The sequence below is a fragment of the Bubalus kerabau genome, chromosome 15, assembly GCF_029407905.1.
Source record: "Bubalus kerabau isolate K-KA32 ecotype Philippines breed swamp buffalo chromosome 15, PCC_UOA_SB_1v2, whole genome shotgun sequence".
NCBI lineage: Eukaryota > Metazoa > Chordata > Mammalia > Artiodactyla > Bovidae > Bubalus > Bubalus kerabau.
Genome location: NC_073638.1, coordinates 56,235,001 through 56,248,072, shown reverse-complemented (window position 1 = coordinate 56,248,072; position 13,072 = coordinate 56,235,001).

Genomic DNA, 13,072 nt, shown 5'->3' with positions numbered 1-13,072 from the left:
GCCTAAGGCTTCATGCCGGGTCTGGCAGGAGCTTCTCTTTCTGTCTTTAAAGCTGCAGAAAACTCCTCATACTTAGAGGCAGCCGGCCAGGCCTCCTGTGCTGTCCAACCTGATGGCCAGGACCCCATGTGGCTCCAGAAGACAGCGCTGTGCTGGTTCTGCGCTGGGTGAGCCCTGTAGGGTCAGGACTAGCCCATCCATTCGGAAAGTTAGACATGGGACCCACCCAGTAAACCATGTGGACCAGAGCACAGAACAATAGAGTTGTTGAGGCACAGACTCTGCTCCCAGCACCAGCACTTGCTAGCTGTGACTTCAGGCAGTGACTTAACTGCTTTGGGTTTCTGTTTCCACATCTGTAAACTGGGAATAAAACCCCTGTAACTTGCAGAGCTGTTGAGAGGCTTAAGTGAGTTGACGTGTGTATTGTGCTGAGCAGTGGGCCTGGCATGGTCTGTGCTCTCAAATGGCAACCACCACTCCAGAACCCAGACCAGGCCTCTGGAATCTGGCGTGTGGGGAAGATGGGTGGCTGGAAAGGTGGGGGTTCCCCGGAAGTCATGGGAGAAAATGCCCCATTTAGGTTGAGGGATCTCTTGCCCCCTGACCTGACTGAACTTCCCTACCACACCCCACTCCTAGGTGGAGGGGGATGTCCGGCCCTCCCACAGCAGCCACGAGGCAGGCACCTCGGGGCAGGGTGATGACCTCAGGGCCCGGGAGTGGATTCCAGCTTCATCACCTGCCCACTGTGGGATCCTGGATCTCAGTGATGGAACCTCAGTTTCCCCACTGGTCAGATAGGATTAATGCCTTCTGCCTAACTCAGAAGGGAATAAAATCAGGTGAGGTGATGGAGGGTGCAGGGCTATGCACAGGGATTTCGGTCTGGGAGTTAGAAGATACCTCAGGGCAGGCTCAGATACTACCTCTGTGTGGACGAGGACACTGAACTATAGAGGGGACACTGATATGCTACTGCCACAAAGTGATGGGATGTGGCCAGACTCTGAGCTCAGCCCCCTGCAGGACCTCCCCCACCTCACAGCTTCCTGGAGGCAAACACGAGTGTGGCCACCGCCTCATCTGATGCCTCACTTTTCAGCTGGGTCTTCTGGAAACTGCTGGACAGTGCCCTGTAGAGCAGCAGTGGAACTCAGGGTCAGCCCTGCCAGACCACCCCTCTCTTGGCCAAGTCACACAGCTCTGCCATGGGGCCACCCATGCCTGGATCAGCTGGGGATTCCAGAACCAACCCAGGGCCAGTCATAGCCCCATTTTCTCAGGCTGAGTCTTCAACCAGCCAGTGAAGCCTCATCTCCCTTGTTGCCCAGGGGACAACTAGGCCATGTTTTGGAAGAGCAAGAGATAGTGATGAGCCCTAGTAGGTTTCTGCCTTCTCAGCTCCTGAATTTTTTCCAAGGCCCTTTTGCGTTCCTCTGTCCCTAGAGCCCCAGTAAGGCCCTATGGGGCCTTTACAAAAGTCAGAAAGAAGGTGCCTCTTTGAGCAGATGCAGCCCCGTGCCAGGATTTCCCTACCCACTCCCCTCCTCGGTTGGCTGCCCTTGTGCAGTGAACACCCTGCACAACTGGCCCTGCCCAGTCCCTCTGCTCTCCGCTCCTGTCTGGGTCCCACTCTATCCTTGCAGCTCCCCAGGGTGCCTGGAAGGGGCACCCTGTCCCCAGTCTCCTTTTCTTCTTCCCCCAGACCAACCAGACACCCTTCCTGTGTCAGGATGATTCATGGGATCAAGGCAGTAGAAAGGACCATGCCCAAGTTTATGAATCTTCTAGAATTCTCCACCTTAATCTTGGCTTATGGATTCAGACTCCCGCTCTGAATAAGCACCTCTCCCCCTACTAATGGGAGTCAGCCCTCAATTCCAATGGCCTCTTCTTTTAAGTTCTCTATGTTCTCCATGGAGATAGCATGGGCTGTCCATATGAGCTGCCCTGCGGATCTGATCTTACAACTCCCTACTGGAAATCCTATCTCAGCTTTCCAACACCCACGGAACAAAGCTGGAACTCCTTCACCCAGGCCTGTCTTTGGCTCCAGCCTCACTATGAAGCCCTCGTCTCCTCACTTCTGGGCTCCCAGCAGACAGAATCCTTTAATTCCCAGAGGCACCAGGTGGCTTCAAGCCTTCAGGGTTCTTGCCTCCCAGGATTACCGTGCTCTGGAAACAAGTGAGAAGCTTATCCTGCGGCACAGATCCCAGCAGTTTACCCACAATGTTCACAACCATTAACTTGTTTAAACCTCATCACAGCCCTGATGAGGGGGAAAGACAAGGTTTTTGAATCTCTGGCATCCAGTGACACAGTCACTTTTAGATGCTGGATGAGGGAAGGATGGATACAATGGCAGATGAATGAATGGCTGAATTTGGTGGGCAGGGGCTGGATCTGGATACAGGGTAGGAAGAATTCAAAATGTGGTAGAATCGCTGCAGGCCAGGGGACCTCCTGGAGGGAGTTCTAGTTTATGTAGCTGGGTGGACCAGGGGTGGGGAGGGAGGCAGCCAGTGAACTCTGGGACTGGGTTGGGGGGAGAAAGGACCTCCATGAGGGAGCAGGGCATGATAGGAGGCAGGCAGCTGCAGAGGCCCCCTTCTTTCTAGCCAGCTACTGCCCAGGGATGGTGAAAGCCACCCCAATCAAATACTAGAGGGGCCTTTCTCTGCTCCAGTTCTAGGGGCCCTTTCCCAGGAATGCTTGGACTGTGGGTGGGGTAACAGGGTTGGGGGGAACCTCCAACACCAGGCAGTCTATCCTAAAGGTTAGGGCCTGGAATCCTCTATCACAGGGGCCTGGGACTTAGATTTCTCTGTCTTCCCAAAGTGGGGATGAGTCAGGGCTTTGGGGGACAAGGAAGGATAGTTTGAAAATGGTTCAGAAAGAATCTTCGGTCCTAGGGAGACAGAGAGCAGAGGCGTGTGGTGCCGTTAGGAAAAAGCAGGTGGGGAGGTGGAGAGAGGGGTGAGAGCCTGGCAGGAGGGGTCTTTAACCACAGCTCTGCCCCTCCCCCATCACATGCTCCATCCCAGGGTGGCCGTGAACCAGTGCATCTCTGTATATCTGTGAGTGTCTGTCTGTGTGTCCATGTGTATCCATGTGTATTCACATGTGTCCATGTATGTAATCAATGGATTTGCCTCTTACGATTGTATGAGGCTTAAATAAGTTAACACGTTGTAAAAGTCTTGGTGCAGAGCCTGACACTTCACAAGTTCTTTATAAATATAAATCTAAGTTCTTTGTGATGAAGGGGAGAGTGTAATGGTTGAAAGCTGGACTTTGGAATCAGGCTGCCTGGGTCACCAAGTGTCAGCGCCACTAAGTGTCAACCGCTGTGGGTTGCCTGCGTGGGTCTGTGTCCAGCTGTATTTGGCCCTCAGTGGCAGCATTTCCAGATTTTTTGCTCAGCTCTCTCCCCTTCTCCCATCAGCAGCAAGCCTTTGCCCCTCAAGGCACTCCACTCTCTTGCTGCACAGAGAATGATCTTTAACTTCCTGCCCCCAAAACTCACCTGTGTTGCTCCCATTCCCTGTTCTGTCCTCCCTCTGGCCTGTCCCATGGAAGAGACTTCCTGTGTCCCACCCCTGGGCTCCCTGTCTGCTCTTCCCTCCAGCACCTTTCTCTTTCTCCACCCAGCACCTCCCTGCTTTGTCCTCACCCTCTTCCATCCCCATGGAAACACACTCACGTTGCTCTCGCCCATCCTTTCCGCTCAGCAGGCCCCCTGCCTCACCTCCACCCTGAGCCTCAAGCCTAGCTCACCAGTGACCCCATCTCCCCACCCACCCGCCCACCCACCTACCTCCATCCCTGCCCGGCTCTGCAGACACCCCTTCCCCTGGCTCCCTCCCATCACCTGTGTCATGGGAGCTGCCTTTCCCTCCAGAGTTGTCAGCATTCCTCACCACCACCCCCCACCGTCCCCTCCGCTCCCCCACCCCCCACCCCTACCCCCAATCCCCCTACTCCAACCCTGGCTGCTCTCACTCTGTCTGCTCCAGCCTTTCTGAGTCCAGCAGCCAAGTGCCGATCCACACGTGCCTCTGTGGCCAGGCCCCTCTCCTGGGCTCCATTCATCTGTAGCTGGTGGCCCCAGGCACAGCTGCTCTGGGGAGGGGACAGACCAACTCCCCCTCAGGTCTCCACAGGCCTTTATGGAGTGTTTGTCCTCTCTGTGCATCTTCGCCAGTGTCCATCTTGCCCATTCTGCATTCCTCCTGGGACGGGGTCTCCCTGTCTCATGATTCTCTCGTGCCAAGAGGATCCCTCCCTCTACCCAGAAGAAGGTCGTCCTCTAGAGCTGCCCCCAGTGCATCAGAGACTGGGAGGCAGAGCCACACTGGGACGGGATGGTTGGGAGTTCCATGTCACCCCCTCCAAGCCAGGCACTCTTGGGCAAGTTCTTTCCACTCTCTGAACTCAGTCTTCCTACCCGTCAGTGGGGACATACCACCTCCCTCGGTGTGGGGACGGTGTTTGGCCTGGGGTCTGGAACAGAGCAGGCACCCAGTGACTGGATGGGTGGCAGGATTTCAAAACAGCTGACCAGAAGACAGGGCCATTAGCTGCCCCTTGCCATGTGTCTCCCAGGCCTGCAGCACTGACATGCAGGACCTAATTCAGGGTTAAGAAGGTTAGAGGCCACCTCATTGCACCATCTTGAGCTCTCTATTCTTGCCTTGAAAGTTCTTTTCACGCCAAGGGCAGAAAGCGGGTGCCAGATAAAATCAAGGAATATTTGATTATATCAATTTGATTGATATCAATCACATCCCTTCACTGAACAAGCTTGCCCTGTCATGTACTACGTACTCGGCCCTTTGCTGGGCAGAGATCCATTGGACCTACTGTCCCCGAGGAGACCTTGTGGATCGGTGGGGAGAAGCACAGATAAACAGAACAATGACCCTCAGGTACTCACAACTGGGACAGAAGGAATCTTGGGGGTGTGGGATCCCAGCCTGGGAGGTTTCAGGGAATCTGGTACAGACTCACAGATCCCAGGAAATAGGGAACTTATGAACCCAGATCCAAAATATATGAGGCTTTCTGAGCACCGAGAGTGGGGAACGGGCTGTGTTCCCACTGATGGGGGTCGGCAGGGTACAGGGGAGGAAGTGTGGATGACACCATGAAACCCACCTGTCCTGCCAGAGTCACAGCTTATCACTCCTACCCAGCCAGCGGGGACAGGACGTGGGTTTGACAGAGAGAAACAAAGGAAAGAGCGGTTGCTGTGGTCCGGCCATCTGGTCATCTTGTGAGTGAATCCCTATGGACAAGAGAGGGCCTCAGAGCTGGATCATAGTTTCTCACATAATAAGACTGGTTTCCTAAAGTGGGGGCGGGGGGAGTGGGCATCGGGGAGCAGGACAATGAGCCCAGGCCAGGCTTAGCCCCAGCTCTGCCACGTACCATCTTTGTGACCCTAGGGAAGTTACTGTCTGTGGATGATTACTTTTTCATCTGTAAAACGGAAGCATTCATTCTCACCTCCAGGGCTCTGCTAAAGATGAACAGAGATCATGCTTAGGGACACTTCAATTCAGTTCAGTCACTCAGCTCTGTCCCACTCTTAGCGACCCCATGGACTGTAGCACGCCAGGCTTCCCTGTCCAGCACCAACTCCCGGAGCTTGCTCAGGTTCATGTCCATTGAGTCGGTGATGCCATCCAACCATCTCATCCTCTGTTGTCCCCTTCTCTTCCCGCCTTCAATCTTTCCCAGCATCAGGGTCTTTTCCAATGAGTCAGTTCTTTGCATAAGGACACTTGGCACAGGGCTAAGCACTGCCTGCGGATTCAGCAAGCGTTGCTTTTCTTTCTTTGCTCTGAGAGAGCTGGGCCATGCCCAGGACACACTGCCTGGGGGGTGATGGCAGTCTGAGCAGCTGGGTGGGGAGGGCCCTGATGTGTTTCAGCACTGCCCCCCGCCCCGGCCCCAGCCACATACCCCCAGGACTAAGGCAAGCCCTTCCTGTGACAAAGTCGCCTGCTTCCTCCTCCCCATTCCACAGCTTTCCTTTCTGGAAGAAAGGATCATTGGGAGGGTGCAGGAGCAGTGGGTGGTGGAGAAGGAAGCACAGAGGGGTGGAGTGGGTGGAAAAGGGCTCACACTAGTATGTTTCGTCATGATTCTTTCTCTTTTCGGCCTCTCAAACCCTGTTCCTGACTGCAAGCTTGGGGACAGGAGGGGATATCCCAACCCAGTTGGGCCACTGGAGGGTGTGGGCCAGGAAGGGACCCTAGATTTGGGAGGTCATGGCTCCAGCCTGCTGTTGGGGAGAACTTGGGCATGGCTTTCCTCCCTTCCACGCCTCAGCAACAGAGAGGATTTGGACAACCTGAGCCTGAAGATCCTTCTTACTTTAATGTTCCAGAACCAGGGTGTATGGCTTCAGGACACTCTCAGTCCCTGTCTCCTTGGTTTCCTGGTCTGAATAGTGAGTGGGCTGACCTTGGCAATCTGAGGGCCTCACAGGTCCTGTCTATTGTCTTGAGTGTCTCCTGGGGTGGGAATCTTAACCTATTTCCCTGAGGGTGGCCATCCAAGAGGTGGGGGCAAGAGTGAGAGACGGGAAGTCGGGAGGGAAGGGTGGGCAGAGAGGGCTAGGCTCTGGGACCTGGAGATGGGGCCCTGGATAAAAAGTCCCAGACTGGGCCACTTCAGAAACAGCGACTCCCCACAACCCCCAACCTGGGTAACCCTCCCTATGTAGCATGCAGAGCTCCCTACACCCACGGTCATAGAATTCCTGTGAGCTGGCTGGCCAGGGGCCCCAATTTACAGACAGGGAGACCAAGTCCTCAAGGCAGGAAGGGATTTGCACAGAGTCACATGGCTGATCAGTAGCTAAGGCGGAATTCGGCAGTGGGGAGAGGGGAGGACTTACGGGAACCCCTTGGCTTCACACCCCTCGTCATTGGCCACAGCAGCCCATCTTCCACAGGATGGTCACTGAATCCCATCCCTCACAGTGCAGGAAGGGAAACTGAGGCCCAGAAGAGAAAAGGGCTGTGCACTCTCCATACTGACTTCAGTTGCAGTAGCTGCAACTATTCACAAAGCCCGAATGTCTCTGCTAGCAGCCTAGATTGTTGTCTAAAAGCTCCAGTCAGAGTCCCCAGATTTGGGAAAAGCACATGTCCTGAGCCCCATGTGCCGACAGGGGCATGACAGGCATGGCAGTGTTCTCAGACTCCAAGGACAGCCAAGAAGAAGGGAGACTAGGGTTCAGGTAGGAACAAAGGGTTCAAAAGGGAACAGGCGCTTGCCAGGGCCCACCGCCACGGGTTGAGTTCAATCGGGCAGCCAATCCAACCCTACTTCCCCAGCCCAAGTAGCCCCATCCTCTGCCCCTGCCCCTGCCCCAGATCTCTTCTTGCATGCATTATCCTGGAAGCAAGAGAACCCGGAGTGTCAGGGACTGTGTGTGTGTGTGTGTGTGTGTGTTGGGGGTTGGGGCAGGCTGGGAACATCTCCCCCTACCTGGGTCCCCCTTTCACAGGGTGCCGTGGGCCACAGCGGATTAATGGTGCAGAGGCCACTCATTTCCTCTGGAGACCGGCCGCACCACACAACCCCCCATTGTTGGCGGCCCTTATCTCGGGAAGTTCCACTTCCCCCATCCGGAGGAGGCCATTGGGTCCCTCCGCCCACCCTCCCCATCTCACCTTTCTTTGCCTCTTGGAGGCTGGAAAGCTTGGCAGGACTGGGATCATGCAGGTTTGATATGGACCTTCTCCCAGCAACTGCCCCCTCAGAAACCTAGACTTTCCCTGAGGGCCAGGGGTCTCCATGGAGGGCAGAGCATGGCAGGGCCAGAGTCTCAGCTGGGTTTCAGAAGGGGAGTCCTGGGGGAGGGTGTTAAGGATGAGCTGAAAGGGTGAGACTTGAGGTAGGGAAGGTGGGAGGCACCGGAGGGAGGAAACCAGCCATACTCAGGGATCCCACTGGGATAGGGCAGGGCCCATGCCATATTCCTCTGCTTCTCACCCTCCTTCGAGGACTGCGCACAGCCTCTGCCCATGCTGGCCCCTCTGGCTGGGCGCCCTCCTTGAGGGCTGACACTCGTCTGAAAGGATGCAGCATGCAGATCACATAACTGCTCTAGGAAGCCTACCCTGAGCCCAGCTAGTTGGGGTCCCCCTACCCAGGTTCTGCCTCAGCCCCTGTGCTTCACCCCACACCCCCATCAGAGCCCTGAGCACCTCGAGTGGATGCAGGTCTGTTCCTTAACTAGACTGGACATTTTTTTTTCTTAATATATGTATTTTATTGAAGTATAGTTGACTTACAATGTTTCAGGTGCACAGCAAAAGCGATTATACATATATACCTGTGTTATTTTTGAAATTATTTTCCATTATAGGTTATTACAAGACACTGACTATAGTTCCCTCTGCTATAGAGTAAACCTTTGTTGTTTGTTGCATATCTATTTTTTTTTTTTATTAGAAATCTAGCATTCTACACTGCAAGGAGATCCAACCAGTCCATTCTGAAGGAGATCAGCTCTGGGATTTCTTTGGAAGGAATGATGCTAAAGCTGAAACTCCAGTACTTTGGCCACCTCATGCGAAGAGTTGACTCATTGGAAAAGACTGATGCTGGGAGGGATTGGGGGCAGGAGGAGAAGGGGACGCCAGAGGATGAGATGGCTGGATGGCATCACCGACCCGATGGACATGAGTTTGGGTAGACTCCGGGAGCTGGTGATGGACAGGGAGGCCTGGCGTGCTGCGATTCATGGGGTCGCAAAGAGTCGGACACGACTGAGCGACTGATCTGATCTGATCTGATTCACACAAAGTCAAACAAGTGATATCAAAATGTCATAAATTTTTTAGTTAGGCAAAAATTCATAAGTTTTCTAAAATATATATATTATACATATTATTTATATATGTATACAAAAACTTCTATGCTTGATAAAGGCTTGAGAAAGAAAATAAGAAAATTTAAAAAAAGAAGAGACAGAGAAATTGGGAAACACAAACTAAATGAAATGGGAGCACCGAAGGTGAAATAGGAAAAGTGAAACAAACTAGATAAAAGTAAAAGATATAGTCCGTAGACTGGACATGTTTTGATGGTGGGGCCCCCCTCGCCCCCGTTGCCAGAACTTGAACCACCTCCACCCTCTCCAGCCTGGCAAGGAGTTGGATCCACTAAACCTTGCTCCAGCCCAGCCCCCTCCCCAGCCAGGGCTCCAGCCCACAGGCACTCCAGGGGCCCTCCCCACAGACCTGCCTCTCCCATCAGTTCACCCACCCTCTTACTGTCGTGCTTCTGTCAAGTATGTCTTTCCACCCAAGATGCCCTTTCCACGTCTCCCCCTGGCAAAGTCTCAGCCATTCATCAGGAACTGGCCAGGGGCCACTCCTCCTTGGAGTCCCTATGAGCCCACCACTGATGTAAAGACTTCAACAAATGTCTCTCTCCCTTTTTGATCAGAGCAGCTCTATTCAATAAATAGCTTGATTAGAAGGGTACAATGGCTAAAAAGTAAAAAAAAAAGTTTAAAACAACTGAATTTGTCCATTCTAACCCTTAACAGGGAGAAGACTCTTCAGAGTCCCTTGGACTGCAAGGAGATCCAACCAGTCCATTCTGAAGGAGATCAGCCCTGGGATTTCTTTGGAAGGAATGATGCTAAAGCTGAAACTCCAGTACTTTGGCCACCTCATGTGAAGAGTTGACTCATTGGAAAAGGCTGATGCTGGGAGGGATTGGGGGCAGGAGGAGAAGGGGACGCCAGAGGATGAGATGGCTGGATGGCATCACCGACTCGATGGACATGAGTCTGAGTGAACTCAGGGAGTTGGTGATGGACAGGGAGGCCTGGCATGCTGCGATTCATGGGGTCGAAAAGAGTCAGACACGACTGAGCGACTGAACTAACCCTTAACAGATGAAAATACCATTCAGCTGGTATTTATGAGAAGTCTAGAAAATAGATTTTTATTTTAACAAAGGCTTTCTATACCTTCACCCCAAGAAATGATTTAATGGAAGTAATTTAGGCAGTGTGAGAGTTTGTGTGATAAACCAGTGATATCTGGGAACAAGAGTCTGCTCAGGACTCTACATCTCACCTTGAAGGCAGCTTTAAGAAAGGGTTGGCTTCCCAAAAGCCCTCAGGCCACTCAAATTCCTGGAACTGGACACATAGAGAGATGGAAAGAAATCTTAGGAGGAATCAGGGAGTCCTGGCACGGGCACCTCAGGACCTCTGAGACGTCGGCATCTGAGAGCCCAGGGACCTCACTGAGCTCTTAGTCCCTGGAGTGAGGGGTGATCTGGTGGCCACAGGCAAGTCACTCCCCTCCCCTCCTTCCTCTCCCCTCCTCCTCTCCCCCCCCACCTCCTCCCCTCCCCCCTCCCCCCTCCTCTCCCCACCGTCTCTCCCCCCCCCCCCGCCTCCTCCCCACCCTCCCTCCTCTCCTCACCTCCCCATCCCCTCCTCCCCTCCTCACCTCCCCTCCTCACTATGTCCTCTGCTGTTCTTCAGGTCTCCTACTCTGCACCTGCTCTTCTGGCCATCCAGCCTCTGGAGGACTTTACAGGATGCTGGAACCGCAGCTTTCCCAGTGTGACAGCTCACAGCAGCTCCTTCTCCCCCGCCCTCAGCTCAGCCTCTACAGACATCCACCTTCTCTCAGGCCAACCAGATGGAGGCAGGATGGGAAGAGGAGGGCCACTGCCCCCCCCCACCCCACACACACGCAGGCTCAGACAATCTGGCTAGATGGGTGTTGGCACCCAGCCAGCGTGCAGCAAATGCCTTCTCCCACTACTATTACCACAGAAGCACACGGAGATGGAGCACATGCTAGACTGGGACAGCAGCTTTGCTTCTCTGAGCCTTTGTTTCCCCATCTGCAAACTGGGGTTGATGAGAATCCGAATCTCCTAAGGCCACAGGGAAAGCTCATTGATACAATGTGCATGAAATACCCAGACTGCTTCCAGCTCTGGCAACCTGAAGGCCAGGCCTCATGGCTCTGTCTTCATCTTTGGTGGAAGGCAGTAGTGGCTACATAATTACATGTATCCAAAGGCATTATCTGAAAATCAGGAGGTCAGTGAGGTGGCCCTCGGCCTGGTTCACAGGAGAGACCATGTGATCTGAGCTGGGCGATGCTCAGGGGAGTGACATTTGTCATCATCTCCCAAGGGCACCTACCCTACCAAGGGGAAAACCGCCATCACCCAGCATCAAATAAGGGGTATAACAGGGTTCTGAGGCAAGTCAGAGCTCTGTCCTCAGCCCTTCAGTCCACAGCCTTGGGCCTGTGTGTCTAGACCTCCTGCCCTGCTTCCCGTGATGCCCTGAGGGACCTCCTGTGTGGGTTGGTTAGGACAGCAGCAGCCTCTCTGGGGCTCCAGGCCTGACTTATTCCCACCCTCTCCCTTTCAGGCTCCAGGAAGTCTGGAGCCTCGCTGATTCCCAGGAAGGTCTCTGGCCTGGGCTGGCCAGAGGGAGAGGCCTGGGCCTGCCAGGGCCTCTGAAGGCTGAGACATTGGGAAGATTGAGGCCCTCTACACCAAGCTCTCATGAGCTGGAGCTAAGGCACAGCCAGGAGTGGCCATAGAGTCATCGGGGCCATCAGAGGGAAAAAGAACCAGAGAGGGCCATGTCTTGTCCAAGCACACAGAGTGAATTTCAGGACACATAGTGGACCGCTCTGTAAAGGATGGAGCTTTGACCTCTATCCTCACCCCAGCTCTCCCTGCAGGCTGTAAGGGAGGCAGGGATCATGAGCCTCATTTGCTAGAGAGAAAACTGAGGGTCAGAGAGAGGCAGCCTAAAGACACAGAAAGACACAGACTTTCTTGTGTGAACCCAAGTCTGTCTCACTCTGTATTCTGAAGTCTTTCCCAGTTCTCATTCTCTCTCTCACTCAGTGATTCTTCATCAATTGGCAAAGTTTTCCCAAGCACTTAGCTTGGCATAGAGAACCCAGAGAGGAACTGCCACACTCTGCCCTCAAGGGCTCCTTTCCTGAAGTGGCCAGGACTAAATGCATGTGAAAGAGAGCAGTAAGAAAGAGGAAGGAGGGGCAGGGGACTGTGGGATGGAGAAGTTAAGGAAGACTTCCTGCAGGAGGTGACACCAGAGAGGGAGTCCATAGGTATGACTGGAAAAGCAAGGAATGAACCAGAGTGACAGTATATGTGCCTCCTAGAGGGGAAGGCAAAGCAGTTTTTCAAAGGCTACGGTGTGGTGGAACTCTCAGACAGACCCAGATATTAGCAATATCCCAGAGGGAGAAGCTTTGTGCTCATCACTTTGAATCTTCAGTCCCTGATAATGGGTCTGGCATCATGAGTCAGTTGAATAAAAGAATGACCCCGATTCCAACAAAAATTAGGCAAGTACCCTTGGGCAAGTCACTCCACTTCCATGACCTCAGTTGTCTTATCTGTGAAATGAGGAGAACTGTAAAATACCCTTGACATGGCTGTTGAGACTATTCAGTAAGAAAATATCTATAAAACACTTTATATCATGTTTGGCACATGGTAAGGTACTTACTTAACTTATATGCAGAGTACATCATGAGAAACGCTGGGCTGGAAGAAGCACAAGCTGGAATCAAGATTGCTGGGAGAAATATCAATAACCTCAGATATGCAGATGACACCACCCTTATGGCAGAAAGTGAAGAGGAACTAAAAAGCCTCTTGAAAGTGAAAAAGGAGAGTGAAAAAGTTGCCTTAAAGCTCAACATTCAGAAAACTAAGATCATGGCATCTGGTCCCATCACTTCATGGGAAATAGATGGGGAAACAGCAGAAACAGTGTCAGACTTTATTTTGGGGGGGGGGCTCCAAAATCACTGCAGATGGTGATTGCAGCCATGAAATTAAAAGATGCTTACTCCTTGGAAGGAAAGTTATGACCAACCTAGATAGCATATTGAAAAGCAGAGACATTACTTTGCCAACAAAGGTTCGTCTAGTCAAGGCTATGGTTTTTCCAGTGGTCATGTATGGATGTGAGAGTTGGACTGTGAAGAAAGCTGAGCGCTGAAGAATTGATGCT